A 17,643-nucleotide genomic window follows, 5' to 3' on the forward strand; every position below is an offset into this window, starting at 1 on the left:
AGTGGGTTCGTCAGTTACGCAGGAAGATGACTTCCTTACGGATTACTGAGGAGAGGAGGGCTTTATTAGCTGCTGAGTTTTTAGAGGGAGATGCTTTCACTTGGTGGGAGGTGATGACAGTTAGTCGGGGCAGGGAGGGTATGCCGTGGGCAGAGTTTGAGACTGCTTTTCTGGCACAGTATGTACCACAGACAGTGCGTGTTGCTAAAGCTAAGGAGTTTCTCGAGTTGATTCAGTCTCCGGACATGACAGTGACACAGTATCAGGCTCGTTTTGAGGAGTTAGGGCGATATGGGGAGGAGTATATTTGCACAGAGGAAAAGAAGATACTGAGATTTAGGAGAGGGTTGTCGCCAAAGATTTCACCTCATTTGGCGGCTCAGACTATCACCACCTATCGTGAGTGTATTGATAAGGCACTCGGAGTGGAGAGGACTTTAGTGGAGATTAAGGATTACTGGGAGATCCATAAGAGGAAGCTTGAGAGTTCTACATCTGCTACTGGCGAGAGTAGTCAGCATAGACAGAGGACTGAGACTCGGGGGCAGCAGCAGAGTCAGGGACAGGGTTCTCAGAGTCGGAGGCACGGTTACCGAGGACCCAGGCAGGGACAGCAGGGTCCTAGACAGGTTCAGCAGGGGCAGAGACAGGGTCAGCAGGGGCAGAGATCAGACCAGCAGAGACAGGCTCCGAGACGGGACCAGCAGCCTCAGCATTGCTATGCTTGTGGTCATGTGGGCCACATGAGTTGGAATTGTCCTGTGGCAAACAACCCGTTATGTTTCCAGTGTGGATTGCCAGGACATACCAGGAGAGATTGTCCACAGGGTGGAGGATTTGCACTGCCAGTATTTGGAGGTCAGAGAGCTCCAGCTCCAGCACCGGTTCCGATACAGAGGGGTCCTGTAGGACGGGGTAGGCCACTAGTTCAGCAGCAGAGGCAGCAGCAGCAGCAGGTTCAGAGAGGTGGAGTGTATGCACTTAGGCCTGATGCACCTGCAGCGTTTATGGATTTGATGCACAGAGTGTTTAGACCGTATCTGGATCAGTTTGTGATTGTGTTCATTGATGATATATTGGTTTATTCAGCCACTGAGGAGGATCACATTAGACACTTGGAGATGGTGTTGCAGACGCTCAGAGAGCATAGATTGTATGCCAAGCTGAGTAAATGTGAATTTTGGGTGACTCAGGTGAGATTTTTAGGGCATGTGATTTCTCAGGAGGGTATAGCGGTGGATCCAGCGAAAGTAGAGGCAGTGGTGGCATGGAGGAGACCGAAAAATGTAGGAGAGATTCGCAGTTTCCTGGGATTAGCAGGTTACTATCGGCGTTTTATTGAGGGATTCTCGCGGATTGCAGCACCGATGACACAGTTGACTCGGAAGGATACTCCATTTGTGTGGACAGATGTGTGTGAGCAGGCTTTCCAGGAGTTGAAGACTCGACTCACTTCACCTCCAGTGTTGGTGATACCCGACAGGGGTATTGGTTATCAGGTATATTGTGATGCTTCAGGAGTTGGTTTGGGTTGTGTGTTGATGCAGCAGGAGGGAGTGGTTGAGTATGCTTCACGTTTGTTGAAGCCGCACGAGAGGAATTATCCTGTGCATGATTTGGAGTTGGCTGCAGTAGTGTTCGCACTTAAGCAGTGGAGATATTATCTTTATGGAGAGAGGTTTGAGGTATTCTCGGATCACAGGAGTCTTCGGTACTTGTTTACACAGAGAGATTTAAACCAAAGACAGCGTAGATGGATGGAGTATCTTGAGGACTTTGATTTTACCTTACAATATCATCCAGGCAAGGCCAATGTGGTGGCTGACGCCTTGAGTAGGAGATTGATTGCAGCTCGATTGGCTATTCAGGAGTTTGGGTTAGTGGATACACTTAGTCAGTATCGACTAGATGTGGGGGAGCGTAGAGATGTACTGAGTTTACAGAGTTTGATTGCTCGTCCAACCCTGGTACAGAGGGTGTTGGATGCACAGTTGGGGGATGCATTATTTGATGACATTGAGGATATGGAGGGATGGGTTAGAGGCACTGATGGTGGAGTCAGATTCAGAGACAGATTAGTGGTTCCAGAGGACACTGAGTTACGCGAGGAGATACTTCAGGAGGCACATTACTCCCGATTTGCGATGCATCCTGGTGCTACTAAGATGTATCGAGATTTACGGAGGCAGTATTGGTGGAGTGGCATGAAGAGAGATGTGGCACAGACTGTGACTCGATGTCTTACCTGTCAGCAGGTAAAGGCAGAGCATCGACGACCTGCTGGATTATTGCAATCGCTTCCATTACCTGAATGGAAGTGGGAGCATATCACTATGGATTTTGTGATGGGTTTACCTATGACTCCGCGGAGACATGATGCGGTTTGGGTTGTTGTGGATCGGTTGACAAAGACAGCTCATTTTATGCCTATTTGTCAGACAGATTCGATTGAGTCGTTGACGAGATTATATGTACGAGAGATAGTCCGATTGCATGGGGTACCGTTGAGTATTGTATCTGATCGGGATCCCAGATTTACTTCACGGTTTTGGGGCAGTTTTCAGGATACTCTGGGGACGAAACTGAACTTCGGTACAGCTTTTCATCCGCAGACTGATGGACAGAGTGAGCGGACTATTCAGATTCTAGAGGATATGCTTCGGGCTTGTGCGATAGACTTTCGAGGAGATTGGGAGACTCATATTCCTTTAGTGGAGTTTGTGTACAACAATAGCTATCAGAGTAGTATTCAGATGGCACCGTTTGAGGCATTATATGGGAGACCTTGTAGATCACCGTTGTGTTGGTCAGAAGTTGGAGATAGACCATTATTGGGTCCAGAGATGGTGCAGCAGACTACTGAGGTGGTGACAGTGATTCGACAGCGGCTTCTGACAGCTCAGTCACGTCAGAAGAGTTATGCGGATAGGAGACGTAGACTTCTAGAGTTTCAGGTGGGGGATCATGTTTTTCTGAGGGTTAGTCCTCGTAGAGGAGTACAGCGGTTTGGGAGAGCGGGGAAATTAGCCCTAGATTTATAGGGCCATTTGAGATTCTGGAAAGGGTGGGGACGGTAGCTTATCGATTAGCATTACCCCCACAATTGTCAGGAGTACATGGGGTATTTCATGTGTCTATGTTACGGAGGTACCATAGGGACCCTTCTCATATATTAGATTGGTCTACATTGGAGATTGGTGAGGACGCTACTTTCGAGACACGTCCTATTAGGATTACGGATAGACAGGAGAGGCGACTACGGTCGAAGACCATACCCTTGGTTAAGGTGATATGGCAACATTATGGAGTGGAGGAGACGACTTGGGAGTTGGAGTCGGATATGCAGACTAGATTTCCGGATTTATTTACTACCTACGTATGAGTTAATTTCGGGGACGAAATTTTCTTAAGGGGGGAAGGATGTAATATCCTGGTCTAATTTACACTATTCATAGTATCTTCTCGTGGTGGTTGAGGTGGAGGGAACCTCTGTGTTGGTGAACCGGTATTTGAAGGAGTAAAAATTAAATTGTGATAAAATTATAAAAATATTTTTAATAAATGGGGAATTTTAAAGGAAAATTTTTAAAGTAAGAATTACTTAAATCGGATTTAAATTTCTTTTGTTATGAATTTTTGAAGTTAATTATAACAATTTAGTTAGGGGCGTTTTTGACAGGTGGGTGTTTTTGGTAAGTCAAAGTTATTATAAAAGAAAACTTAAAATCAAAAAAAAAATAAAAAAATTCTTACGCAGTTTCTTCTCTTCTTCCTTTTCTCTCTCCCGTACATCTTTGTTACTATTCATTTTCCGAGTCCGATGACGGTGAGCGACACCACCGGTACCAAAAGAAGCGTATTGACGAGACGAGTATAACCCAACTTGAATCACGTCGATCGGAGTTGTGGTTAGGGAGATATCGGAGTTTGAAGTTCCGATTTCCTCGGATTTCTTTTGGTCGATCCGGCCGATTCCGGCAACGGTTTGACGTGTTTCAGGTACCTATGAGTTTATCTCATCGAGTTCTTCAATTTGATATAAGATTTGACAGGTTTGGGTGGTCGGATCGCCGGCGATGGGGTTAAATGGGTTTCCGGCGAGTTGACCGAGTCAGGCCGAGTTGACTCGGTTGACCGGCGAGTTGACTCGGTTGACCGGTGAGTTGACTCGGCTGGGTACTATTTGACCCGATTTGACCCGGTCGGGTACTATTTGACCCGGTTACTGACCCGGTTACTATTTGACTATTGACTTTGACTCGGTTACTATTTATACGTTGACTTTGACCAGTACTATTTGGCCGTTGACCATAGTTGACCGACCGTATTTTTACCGTATTTTCATATATCGTGTTTTTCGGTGTAGACGGTGGTCACGATTGAGATTCGGAGCGGGTTAACTTTTCGAGGTAGGGGTTGCCTGGGACGCGTGCTTGGTTTTAGCACTCTGATTTCCAGGTAGGGGTTTCCATTCTCTTGCATGTGACTTTAGAGTTCCGGTTTTAGGGACTCTGGTGATATTATGGTTTTGTCGGTTTCCAGGGGTGGAAATACGACCTGTTTGCATGTTGATTTATATTCCCTGTTATATATATCATTGTTGGTATGTTTTCTGAGAGTGGGGTGATTGGAGGTGTTGGATGAGGATATGGATGTGGATGTGGATGTGGATTGTGGGCCCATATAGGCGCCCAAATGATCGGATATGGATTTCTGATGGATGATATATATACACATATACAGACCGGATATATACCGGTGGACCGTCTGAGATGGGGTGCATCACAGGGGACGCCCTCTGGTGTAGGCTATGCTATCGGGATACCCGATCCTCATCCAGTTTCGATGTAGACCTGGATTGAGACACCCTACGGGGATTAGGGTGGGTCCAGGGGTGATGGATTGTTGGAGATTGATGTGGTGATTACAGTGTTGGATAGCCTTATCGGCTACCATTTCACTTGATTGGATTGGTGTATGGATTTCTGGAGACCAGTGTGGGTGGTTCCAGTGTTGCTTGGCCTTATCGGCTATTGTGCTATTTGGTTAACTTACTGATGGATGTATATTTCCTGTATCGCATACTATGCATTTCATTTCTGGGTTTATCAGTATTATTTATGGATATTGGCGTTTCCTCTCTACGCCCTACTGAGCTTTGTGGCTCACCCCTCTTCTTTATCCCCTTTCAGGTGAGTTGGATGTAGGTGATGGCGGTCAGCGGCGGGATGCGTGAGCTGGTGTGTAGCCTTGGGCTGACTCTTTAGTGGGTGTGGGGACTTTTGATATTGTATTTTGTATATATTACTGGGTTTGATATCGGGTAGATATATTTTATTATTCCGCGGATGTATTCATACTCTGGTATTTCAAGTGATTTAGGTGGTGGTATGTATGATATTTTGGGTTCAGTACTGGGTATTATACATTGTGGGAGCTAGTATGATTATTATTATTACAATTTATTTTATTGAGTTTAATTGTATGAGTTGGGATCAGGTTCGGGGGACGGGGTGTCCCTTGCCGGTCACGTTCCTGTGGTATAGGTACACTTCGGTATACCTTAGGGGAGAGGGGCGTGACAAATTAAGTGCATCACATATATATTTGGTCATATGCTTAAATTCCGCCAAAACTAGGTTTTACCTAATTTTGTGCATATGTGTTCTTTGTGAACGTGGTGAACCAAATGAACTCCGATTTAAATGAAATTTCGTGTGCATCTTAGTTTCATCACTATGAACATATTTGATTTAGTAAAGTTCAAGAGAAAAGGTCATTTACACTGAGTTTGCAAAATGACTTTGAATTTACACTTAGAATTTATCGGTTTTACTATTAGTGATCTAATTGCTTGGTTGAGTGACCAAACGATTTCCAATTGTTATGAAATTTTACATGGACATTTTAATACATATAAAATGATTTATCATGCAGTAATATGAATTTTCTGGGTTGTTTTTCTAATGTAATTAACCTATGCGCTCTATATGAAGCTCTTTGAGCTTACATGCAATTGGGGAGTTCTACCTCCTATTTCCTTGTAGGTTAATCATCATTGTGGTCTCATGTGGCTCAGAATTCAGTATGTTCAAGAGTGGTCGAAGTCCAGTTTCTAAGAATGAGCTTGGAGCTCTAGGAAACTATGAAAAATCCTATATTTGCCAACTTTCCACTAAGGCACTTTATCAAGTTGAATGAATCAAACATTGAGGCTATTGGTTGTGGTCTTCATGGAGATACAACTCTTTTCAAACATGTGGGACAAACCTTGTCCTCTCTATCATTAGTGATATATTCTTGTTTGACATTTTCACTCAAGACATGTGCTACCAAGAAAGTTAGGTTGGTGCAATCAAACAAGATCCTTGACATTTTCACTCAAGACATGTGCTACCAAGAAAGTTATGTTGGTGCAATCAAACAAGATCCTTGACTAAGGGATCACTTTTGAAGTCTTTGATTCAAAATGAAGGGACAAGATGGCATAGTACAATCTACATCCATGGCTGAGAATTAAAGAGAGTTTGAATGGTCAAGATTTGAAGACATACATTGATCAAATGGTTGTGCATAAGACAACTTTCTTGCTTGTAATTTTTGACTTAAAAAAAGGAGCATGTGCAACGTCTATATGCTCTATGGTGGAGATTTGTTTGCTCAAATCATCAATGACCAAGATTAGGAGCTGCAATGGATGGTAGAGATCACCTCTTGAAATTTGATCCAATGGCTGCAAGCATAGGAGAGAATTGCCTTTAAAAGAAGATCTTCCCTTTCATACAACTTGGAGAAGCAAATTGAAAAATTATCCTTGAGAGAAACCTCTTGCTATCAAGTTCATCAATCATCAAGCCTTCTTGCTATTTGCTACAACAATCTTCTCCAATACAAGCCTCTACAATCAAGGACTTCTCACTACTCTTACTTTTGCAAAAGGGAAGTTCCTATATCCTTTAGGCTTTGTTTACTTACAATCTAAACCTCTCTTGTTCTTAAAATCCTATCTTTGAGAGTGTTGCTGTAATCTTGAGAGTTCCATACCAAATACCTTTGAGGTAACCTGTGAGAACCTTGGCTGAAAATCGCATTGAGAAATTCCCTTTGTTAGGGGAAATTGTAAACATTGAAGTTTGAGAGAGTTCTTAGAAACCCTTGGTGTAAGGAGTTTTGTGGGTCTCTTAAAACCACACCTTAGTGGAGTTGGGAAAATCCTAGGTTGGTGAATCTAGGTAGTAGACGTAGGAGAAGGGTCTCCGAACTACTATAAATCGCTGTGTTGATTTCTTTGTTTATTTGTTTATATTTACTACTTGTTTCAAACTGCGGGATTTTCAAAACCCTAATCTGTCCGAGATTAGCAGACTGCCTTAAACTTTGAATTTTGATCTGAAATTTTGATATAGTGTTTATTAAGGTGTTGTGACATTGCATATAAAATTTCGTTGCATTTTGACATCATTTGATAGGTAAAATCCGAGTTGAAAAATCTGTGTGCAGTGTGTTGCTTGAAAATCTGTTTTGTGCAATTCTTGATTATTTGATATTTGGTCATTCACTATATTGTATCACATATTGCATTGGATTTAATATTGATTAGGAAAATCATTAGAGTCCAAATTTGTGTGCTACTTGTTAATTGCCATTAATTTGTTTAAATTGAAAAAGGGATTCCAATTGGAATTTGGGGACACAATTCACCCCCCCTCTTGTGTTAAACTCGATCCGTCAATTGGTATCGGAGCAGGTTAGCTAAAACTAGGAGTTATATCCTATTTGGCATATTTATGGCAAATATTAATTCTTATGGTGAGGCCGAAGGCCTATCCATGAATAGACCACCATTTTTCAATGGCTTGCAATACGGTTTTTGGAAAAATAGGATGAAAATTTTTATAAATTCCATTGATTATGATTTGTGGGAAGCTGTAGAGAATGGTCCTTATGTTCCTAGGAAACTTTTGGGTGATGCGATGGTAGATAAGGAAAAGAGTGAGTTTACTAAGGAAGATAAGAGATTACTTAGCCTAAATAATAAGGCAATCAACACTTTGCACATTGCACTTATTAGGAGTGAATTTGATTACATAGCTCAATGTAAGAGTGCAAAGGAGATTTGGGATATGTTAGAGTTGAAGCATGAAGGAACAAGTCAAGTGAAGGACTCCAAGATAAACATGCTAGTCACCGAGTTTGAGACCTTTAGAATGAAGAAGGGTGAGAGCATTAGGGAGATGTTTTCTAGACTTACTTGCATATGTAATGAATTAGAAGCTTTGAACAAACCATATGAGGAAGTTGATAAGGTCCAAAAGATCCTTAGGAGTTTACCTAGGATTTGGAAAGATAAGGTAGTAGCCATTAAAGAGGCTAAAGACCTTAGGAAGCTTAAGATAGAGGAATTAATAGGAAGTCTAATGACACATGAGTTGGAGATGTCAAGATTAGATGAGGAAGATGCACCACCTAAGAAAAATGGCTTAGCTCTTAGGATCAATGGTGACACTAGTTCGGATTCTAGTGATGATGATAGTGAAATAGGGGCAGCCCTATTAGCTAAGCATTTCAAGAAGTTCTTGAAGATGAACAAACGTGGAGGATTCAAGAATAGAAAGGCTTTTAAAGAAAAGAGAGAGGAGAAAGAGAAAGAAAAGAGTACTTGCTTTAAGTGTGGCAAAGTAGGTCACTTTATGGCCGATTGCCCTAAGCTTCAAAAGAAGAAGCATAAGGAATATAGAGAGAAAGAGAAGAAGAAGGAAAAAGGGAAGAAGGAGAAGAAGGCATTCAAGGCCACTTGGGATGATTCTTCATCATCATCTTCAAGTGATAGTGAAGAGGAACTCCAAGCCAACTTGTGTCTCATGGCAAATAAGGAAGAGGAAGTGTCCTCATCAAATTCGGATGAGATGGTAACATCTTCTAAATCTTCTTATGATGAGCTCTCTTGTGTTTATGATGAACTTTATATTGCTTATGAGAAATTGATGCATAAACACAAGCATGCTAAGAAAGAAGTTAGTAGACTTTCTAAAGTATAAAAAAATGCATCTAAATGAGTGTTGTGATTTGAAATCTAAATATGATGATGTATGTTTTTCACTTGATGCATTAGTTCAAGAAAATGAGGATTTAAAAAATCAATTGAAAACATGTGTTAATTCTAGTAACATTGCATCATCTAGCAATTCACATGACTTAGATGCTTTGCATGCTAGGATTCATGAGCTAGAAGGTGAGTTGGATACATGGGATGATCATGAGTGCATTATTATGCCTAACTCTTCTTCTCTACAAAAAGAGTTTGATATGGCCAATGAGAAATACAATATGCTTGAAAAACAATTTTCAAAATTTTCTATAAGTTCTTCTAAATTTGATGAACTTCTTGCATCTCAAAGACATTATCTTGACAAGAGTGGATTAGGATATGATCCTATGAAACTTAAGGACACCCTAGAGGCTAAGGAGGCCACGGTCAATGTGAACAAAAATGGTACCTACCCCAAGGGTAAGGCTAATGTTCCTAAGGGAACTACACCTAGGAAGAGAAAAGTTTATGTGAAGAAGGTTTGGGTGCCTAAAGGGTTGAATAACTTTGAAAAGAAAGCATATGTGATGAGAACTTTCAAAATTGATGCATATGCCTTTATTGCTACTAACCCCAAAGGATCCAAAGTTTGGATACCTAAGGTATATTAAACATGTGTTTATCTAGGTGTGCTTAAAATCCAAATCCGAATCATGCAAATGGTATTTGGATAGTGGTTGTTCTAGACACATGACGGGAGATGCTTCATTATTCACATCCTTTGAAGCAAAGAAGAATGGAGGATTTGTGACCTTTGGAGACAAGGTCAAAGGTAAGATCCTAGGCTTGGGATCCATAGGTAACTCTTCTTTCTCCCTTAGTGAAGTAAGATTGGTTGAAAATTTATCTTTTAATTTATTTAGTGTTAGTCATTTAGCCGATAAAGGCTTTGATATTCTTTTCAAAAATGATAAATGTTATGTGTTTGATGTTTATGGTAATGTTGTGAAATTAGGAAGTAGAAGTGGTGATATGTATGTAATGCATTTTGATGCTATGAAAAATTCTAAAATATCTTGCTTGCTTGCTAGGAATGATGATGCTTTGCATTGGCATAGAAGATTAGGTCATATCGGAATGTCTACATTGAAAAAGTTGTGTGCCAATGAACTTATTAGAGGATTGCCTAAGTTAAATTTCAATGTTGAACATGTTTGTGATGTTTGTGTTAGGGGTAAACAAACTAAAGAGTCTTTTAAGCCTAAACTTGATATTAGTACTTCTAGGCCTCTAGAATTGTTACATATGGATTTATTTGGTCCTAGTAGAGTTAGGAGTCTAGGTGGAAAATACTATGCATTTGTTATTGTGGATGATTATACTAGATTTACATGGTGTTTGTTTCTTGTGCATAAAAGTGATGCATTGCATGCTTTTGAAAACTTACTTAGGAGATTGCAAAATGAGCATAACTTAAAAGTTTCAAAAATTAGAAGTGACCATGGAGGTGAATTTGAAAAATCTAATTTTGATCTTTGTGTGCTTCTTTTGGTATTAAACATGAGTTTAGTGCTCCTAGGACACCTCAACAAAATGGGGTTGTAGAAAGGAAGAATAGAACTTTACAAGAACTAGGAAGAACCATGCTTCTAGAATATAATCTTCCTAAATATTTTTGGGCCGAAGCTACTAGTAATGCATGTTATGTGAGTAATAGACTTAGCATTAGAAAAGGATTAAAGAAAACTCCTTATGAACTCTTGTATGGCAAGAAACCTAAAGTAGATTACTTTAAGGTTTTTGGTGCTAAATGTTTTATTTTAAATACCAAAGACAATTTGGATAAATTTGATGCAAAGAGTGACATTGGAATATTTTTAGGATATTCATCATCATCTAAAACATATAGAGTATTTAACTCTAGAACTAAAATTGTGGAAGAAAGTGTAAATGTTAAATTCGATGATATGACCACACTTGCTCCAAATGTGCGTGTAGAAAATAAATTTTCAGATTTGGAACATCCTTTGAAGCACAAAAATGAAGGTACACATGTAGTACAATTGCTAGAAGAAGATGAAGATGATGTCCCTTTGGTGGAGAACTTAAGGGAGATGAATATCTCAAATGAAGAAACACCACCAAATGAAGAAAGTGAAGGTGAACCCGAGGGAAATGAAGAACTAAAAGAAGCTGAAAATGCTATGGAACAACCGGGTGTTCACAAATACAAGGTGATGAAGTCTCATCCAAAAGAACTAATTATTGGAGACTTGCATCAAGGAAGGCAACTAAGAGCCAAAAGGGACTCTACGGTTAATTCTAATCCTTTAAACTCTTTTGCCATGCTTTCTTTAGTAGAGCCTAAAAATGTACGTGATGCTTTGCATGATGATGATTGGGTATATGCCATGCAAGAGGAGTTAGAACAATTTGAGAGAAGTAAGGTTTGGACTCTTTGTCCTAAACCTAAAGACCACACCATTATAGGAACAAAATGGGTCTATAGGAATAAGATGGATGAAAATGGTAATGTAACTAGGAACAAAGCTAGATTAGTGGCCCAAGGATATTGCCAAGAAGAGGGCATTGACTTTGATGAAACCTTTGCACCGGTTGCAAGGTTAGAGGCTATTAGATTATTGCTTGCATTTGCATGTTACAAAAATATCAAACTTTTTCAAATGGATGTGAAAAGTGCATTTTTAAATGGTGTGATAAATGAGGAAGTTTATGTTAAACAACCTCCCGGATTTGAAAGTAAGAAATTTCCAAACCATGTTTACAAACTAGACAAGGCTTTATATGGTTTAAAACAAGCTCCTAGAGCTTGGTATGAAAGATTGTCTAAGTTCTTGCTTGAAAATGGTTTTCAATGTGGTAGTATTGATGATACTTTGTTTATTAAATACAAAGGTCTTGATATGCTAATTGTGCAAATATATGTTGATGATATTGTGTTTGGTGCTACATTAAAATCTATGTGTGAAGATTTTGCATTATGCATGAAGAATGAATTTGAAATGAGTATGATGGGTGAGTTGACTTACTTTCTAGGTTTACAAATTAAACAAACCCCACTTGGCACTCACATTAGTCAAACTAAGTATACAAATGAGATATTAAAAAGGTTTGGCATGGATATTTCTAAAGGTTCATCCACACCTATGGGAGTGGGAACCAAATTAGAACCCGACCTAGATGGTAATGATGTTGATCAAAAGAGATATAGGTCAATGATTGGTAGTTTACTTTACTTGACCGCATCTAGGCCCGATATTATGTTTAGTGTTTGCATGTGTGCAAGATTTCAATCTAATCCTAAGCAAACACATCTCATGGCCATAAAGAAGATTCTTAGGTACTTAAAAGACACACCTTCCCTAGGGTTGTGGTATGATAAGAAATCTTCATTTGACTTGCATTCATTTGTAGATGCCGACTTTGCGGGTTGCAAAATAAATAGGAAAAGTACTAGTGGTACTTGTCAATACCTAGGAAATATGCTCATATCTTGGTTCTCCAAGAAGCAAACATGTGTTGCTTTGAGCACTACCGAAGCCGAATATATGGCTATTGGTAGTTGTACTTGCCAATTGCTTTGGATTAAACAACAAATGCTTGATTTTAATATGGAATTTTCAAACATTCCAATTCTTTGTGATAACATAAGTGCCATACATTTGTCTAAGAATCCTAGATATCATGGTAAAGCTAAGCATATAGACATTAGACATCATTTCATTAGAGATCATGTTGCTAAAAAGAATATTGTGCTTGAACATGTAGAAGGGGAACATAATATTGCCGATTTGTTCACTAAACCTTTAGCTAAGGATAGATTCATAAAACTAAGAAATGCATTGGGTTTGTGTGAAGCACCTTGAGTGCATATTACTTGAATGCTTATTATATTTTCTTGGTGATATGTGCTTATAAGCTAAATGTATAAATTGGTATGCATGATTGAAGGGGGAGTAACCTAGTGTCATTAGGAGGCCATGGGTCACTTAGTGTGATAGGCTCCAAATTAGGTCACTTAGGTTCTATTAGTTCAATTGGTGTGTTGCCATGACTATTTGTTGATGAGAACTAGTTTTGATATTATTTGAAGTATGTTTATGGTCTTAAATCACTTTTGTGATAAAATCTCAAAAATGCTTATAAATCTTTTACAAAACTTGCATCAACCCCTTAGTTCTCCACTTTTTGAATTATTACAAAAAGGGGGAGAGACATGATGATAAATTGCATTAAAATCATTTGCCAAAATGCATATATAGGCATAACTTAAGGGGGAGTGTATATGCCATGATTGGGAGAGAATAGATGTTAAAGTAAGGGGGAGCTAAGCTTACTTAACTAAAGTTGTATATGAGTTTCAAAATTGTTTTAAATTGATATCATTAAACTTTTTAATGCACTTTGAATTCATATTAAATTCAATTACAATCAAATAGACATTTATATCATGCATGTTTTGTAATCATCAAAAAGGGGGAGATTGTTGGACCTATGGTCCTATATGTCTAATTTTGATGATATTAAATCATTTATAAATGATAATGAAACATTAAAGCAATATTTGATTTATATGAATTGAATTTAAATGACTATATATTTTTGAGATAGTGCTGGAAATTAAGTTTTGAAAACAAACATACATGAATTAAGTTAGAGCATTAATTTTCCAATTATCATATCTTAACCAACTTAGGTCGAAATGACTTGAAACTTGAACCACATGCACATGAAGGCTTAATATATGTTCTAGGACTATAATCATGAGAAATTAAGTGCATCACATATATATTTGGTCATATGCTTAAATTCCGCCAAAACTAGGTTTTACCTAATTTTGTGCATATGTGTTCTTTGTGAACGTGGTGGACCAAATGAACTCCGATTTAAATGAAATTTCGTGTGCATCTTAGTTTCATCACTATGAACATATTTGATTTAGTAAAGTTCAAGAGAAAAGGTCATTTACACTGAGTTTGCAAAATGACTTTGAATTTACACTTAGAATTTATCGGTTTTACTATTAGTGATCTAATTGCTTGGTTGAGTGACCAAACGATTTCCAATTGTTATGAAATTTTACATGGACATTCTAATACATATAAAATGATTTATCATGCAGTAATATGAATTTTCTGGGTTGTTTTTCTAATGTAATTAACCTATGCGCTCTATATGAAGCTCTTTGAGCTTACATGCAATTGGGGAGTTCTACCTCCTATTTCCTTGTAGGTTAATCATCATTGTGGTCTCATGTGGCTCAGAATTCAGTATGTTCAAGAGTGGTCGAAGTCCAGTTTCCAAGAATGAGCTTGGAGCTCTAGGAAACTATGAAAAATCCTATATTTGCCAACTTTCCACTAAGGCACTTTATCAAGTTGAATGAATCAAACATTGAGGCTATTGGTTGTGGTCTTCATGGAGATACAACTCTTTTCAAACATGTGGGACAAACCTTGTCCTCTCTATCATTAGTGATATATTCTTGTTTGACATTTTCACTCAAGACATGTGCTACCAAGAAAGTTAGGTTGGTGCAATCAAACAAGATCCTTGACATTTTCACTCAAGACATGTGCTACCAAGAAAGTTATGTTGGTGCAATCAAACAAGATCCTTGACTAAGGGATCACTTTTGAAGTCTTTGATTCAAAATGAAGGGACAAGATGGCATAGTACAATCTACATCCATGGCTGAGAATTAAAGAGAGTTTGAAGACATACATTGATCAAATGGTTGTGCATAAGACAACTTTCTTGCTTGCAATTTTTGACTTAAAAAAAGGAGCATGTGCAACGTCTATATGCTCTATGGTGGAGATTTGTTTGCTCAAATCATCAATGACCATGATTAGGAGCTGCAATGGATGGTAGAGATCAACTCTTGAAATTTGATCCAATGGCTGCAAGCATAGGAGAGAATTGCCTTTAAAAGAAGATCTTCCCTTTCATACAACTTGGAGAAGCAAATTGAAAAATTATCCTTGAGAGAAACCTCTTGCTATCAAGTTCATCAATCATCAAGCCTTCTTGCTATTTGCTACAACAATCTTCTCCAATACAAGCCTCTACAATCAAGGACTTCTCACTACTCTTGCTTTTGCAAAAGGGAAGTTCCTATATCCTTTAGGCTTTGTTTACTTACAATCTAAACCTCTCTTGTTCTTAAAATCCTATCTTTGAGAGTGTTGCTGTAATCTTGAGAGTTCCATACCAAATACCTTTAAGGTAACCTGTGAGAACCTTGGCTGAAATTCCCATTGAGAAATTCCCTTTGTTAGGGGAAATTGTAAACATTGAAGTTTGAGGGAGTTCTTAGAAACCCTTGGTGTAAGGAGTTTTGTGGGTCTCTTAAAACCACACCTTAGTGGAGTTGGGAAAATCCTAGGTTGGTGAATCTAGGTAGTAGACGTAGGAGAAGGGTCTCCGAACTACTATAAATCGCTGTGTTGATTTCTTTGTTTATTTGTTTATATTTACTACTTGTTTCAAACTGCGGGATTTTCAAAACCCTAATCTGTCCGAGATTAGCAGACTGCCTTAAACTTTGAATTTTGATCTGAAATTTTGATATAGTGTTTATTAAGGTGTTGTGACATTGAATATAAAATTTCGTTGCATTTTGACATCATTTGATAGGTAAAATCTGAGTTGAAAAATCTGTGTGCAGTGTGTTGCTTGAAAATCTGTTTTGTGCAATTCTTGATTATTTGATATTTGGTCATTCACTATATTGTACCACATCTTGCATTGGATTGAATATTGATTAGGAAAATCATTAGAGTCCAAAATTGTGTGCTACTTGTTAATTGCCATTAATTTGTTTAAATTGAAAAAGGGATTCTAATTGGAATTTGGGGACACAATTCACCCCCCCTCTTGTGTTAAACTCGATCCGTCATTAACTTGCTAGTTTAGCTTTTGGACAACGTTACGTTCGGTAAAGAAGCCAATAGACCAAGTTAAGTTCAAAATGGCACGAAACGTGAAAAACTTGTCCATGCGTAGAATTGAGCATTCCTAAGGAATCACAATAGACCGTTATACTCTATTTAGTGTTCTTAGAAGTCTTAACTTGCTAGTTTAGCTTTTGGGCAACTTTTCGTTAGGTAAAGAAGCCAATAGACCAAGTTAAGCTCAAAATTGCACGAAACGTGAAAAACTTATGCACGCATAGAATTGAGCATTCCTAAGGCATCAAAATAGACCGTTATACTCTATTTAGTGTTCTTAGAAGTCTTAACTTGCTAGTTTAGCTTTTGGGTCACGTTTCGTTAGGTAAATAAGCTAATAGACCAAGTTAAGTTCAAAATTGCACGAAACGTGAAAAACTTGTCCATGCATAGAATTGAGCATTCCTAAGGCATCAAAATAGACCGTTATACTCTATTTACTGTTCTTAGAAGTCTTAACTTGCTAGTTTAACTTTTGGGCAACGTTTTGTTAGGTAAAGATGCCAATAGACCAAGTTAAGTTCAAAATTATACGAAACGTGAGAAACTTATCCACGCATAGAATTGAGCATTCCTAAGGCATCAAAATAGACCGTTATACTCTATTTAGTGTTCTTAGAAGTCTTAACTTGCTAGTTTAGCTTTTGGACAACGTTACGTTCGGTAAAGAAGCCAATAGACCAAGTTAAGTTCAAAATGGCACGAAACGTGAAAAACTTGTCCATGCGTAGAATTGAGCATTCCTAAGGAATCACAATAGACCGTTATACTCTATTTAGTGTTCTTAGAAGTCTTAACTTGCTAGTTTAGCTTTTGGGCAACTTTTCGTTAGGTAAAGAAGCCAATAGACCAAGTTAAGCTCAAAATTGCACGAAACGTGAAAAACTTATGCACGCATAAAATTGAGCATTCCTAAGGCATGAAAATAGACCGTTATACTCTATTTAGTGTTCTTAGAAGTCTAAACTTGCTAGTTTAGCTTTTGGGCAACTTTTCGTTAGGTAAAGAAGCCAATAGACCACGTTAAGCTTAAAATTGCACGAAACGTGAAAAACTTGTCCATGCATAGAATTGACCATTCCTAAGGCATCAAAATAGACCGTTATACTCTATTTACTGTTCTTAGAAGTCTTAACTTGCTAGTTTAGCTTTTGGGCAACGTTTTGTTAGGTAAAGAAGCCAATAGACCAAGTTAAGTTCAAAATTATACGAAACGTGAAAAACTTATCCACGCATAGAATTGAGCATTCCTAAGGCATCAAAATAGACCGTTATACTCTATTTAGTGTTCTTAGAAGTCCTAACTTGCTAGTTTAGCTTTTGGACAACGTTACGTTCGGTAAAGAAGCCAATAGACCAAGTTAAGTTCAATATGGCACGAAACGTCAAAAACTTGTCCATGCGTAGAATTGAGCATTCCTAAGGAATCACAATAGACCGTTATACTATATCTAGTGTTCTTAGAAGTTTTAACTTGCTAGTTTAGCTTTTGGGCAACTTTTCGTTAGGTAAAGAAGCCAATAGACCAAGTTAAGCTCAAAATTGCACGAAACGTGAAAAACTTATGCACGCATAAAATTGAGCATTCCTAAGGCATGAAAATTGACCGTTATACTCTATTTAGTGTTCTTAGAAGTCTAA

This window comes from Tripterygium wilfordii, chromosome 12, assembly GCF_013401445.1.
Source record: "Tripterygium wilfordii isolate XIE 37 chromosome 12, ASM1340144v1, whole genome shotgun sequence".
Classification (NCBI taxonomy): Eukaryota; Viridiplantae; Streptophyta; class Magnoliopsida; order Celastrales; family Celastraceae; genus Tripterygium; species Tripterygium wilfordii.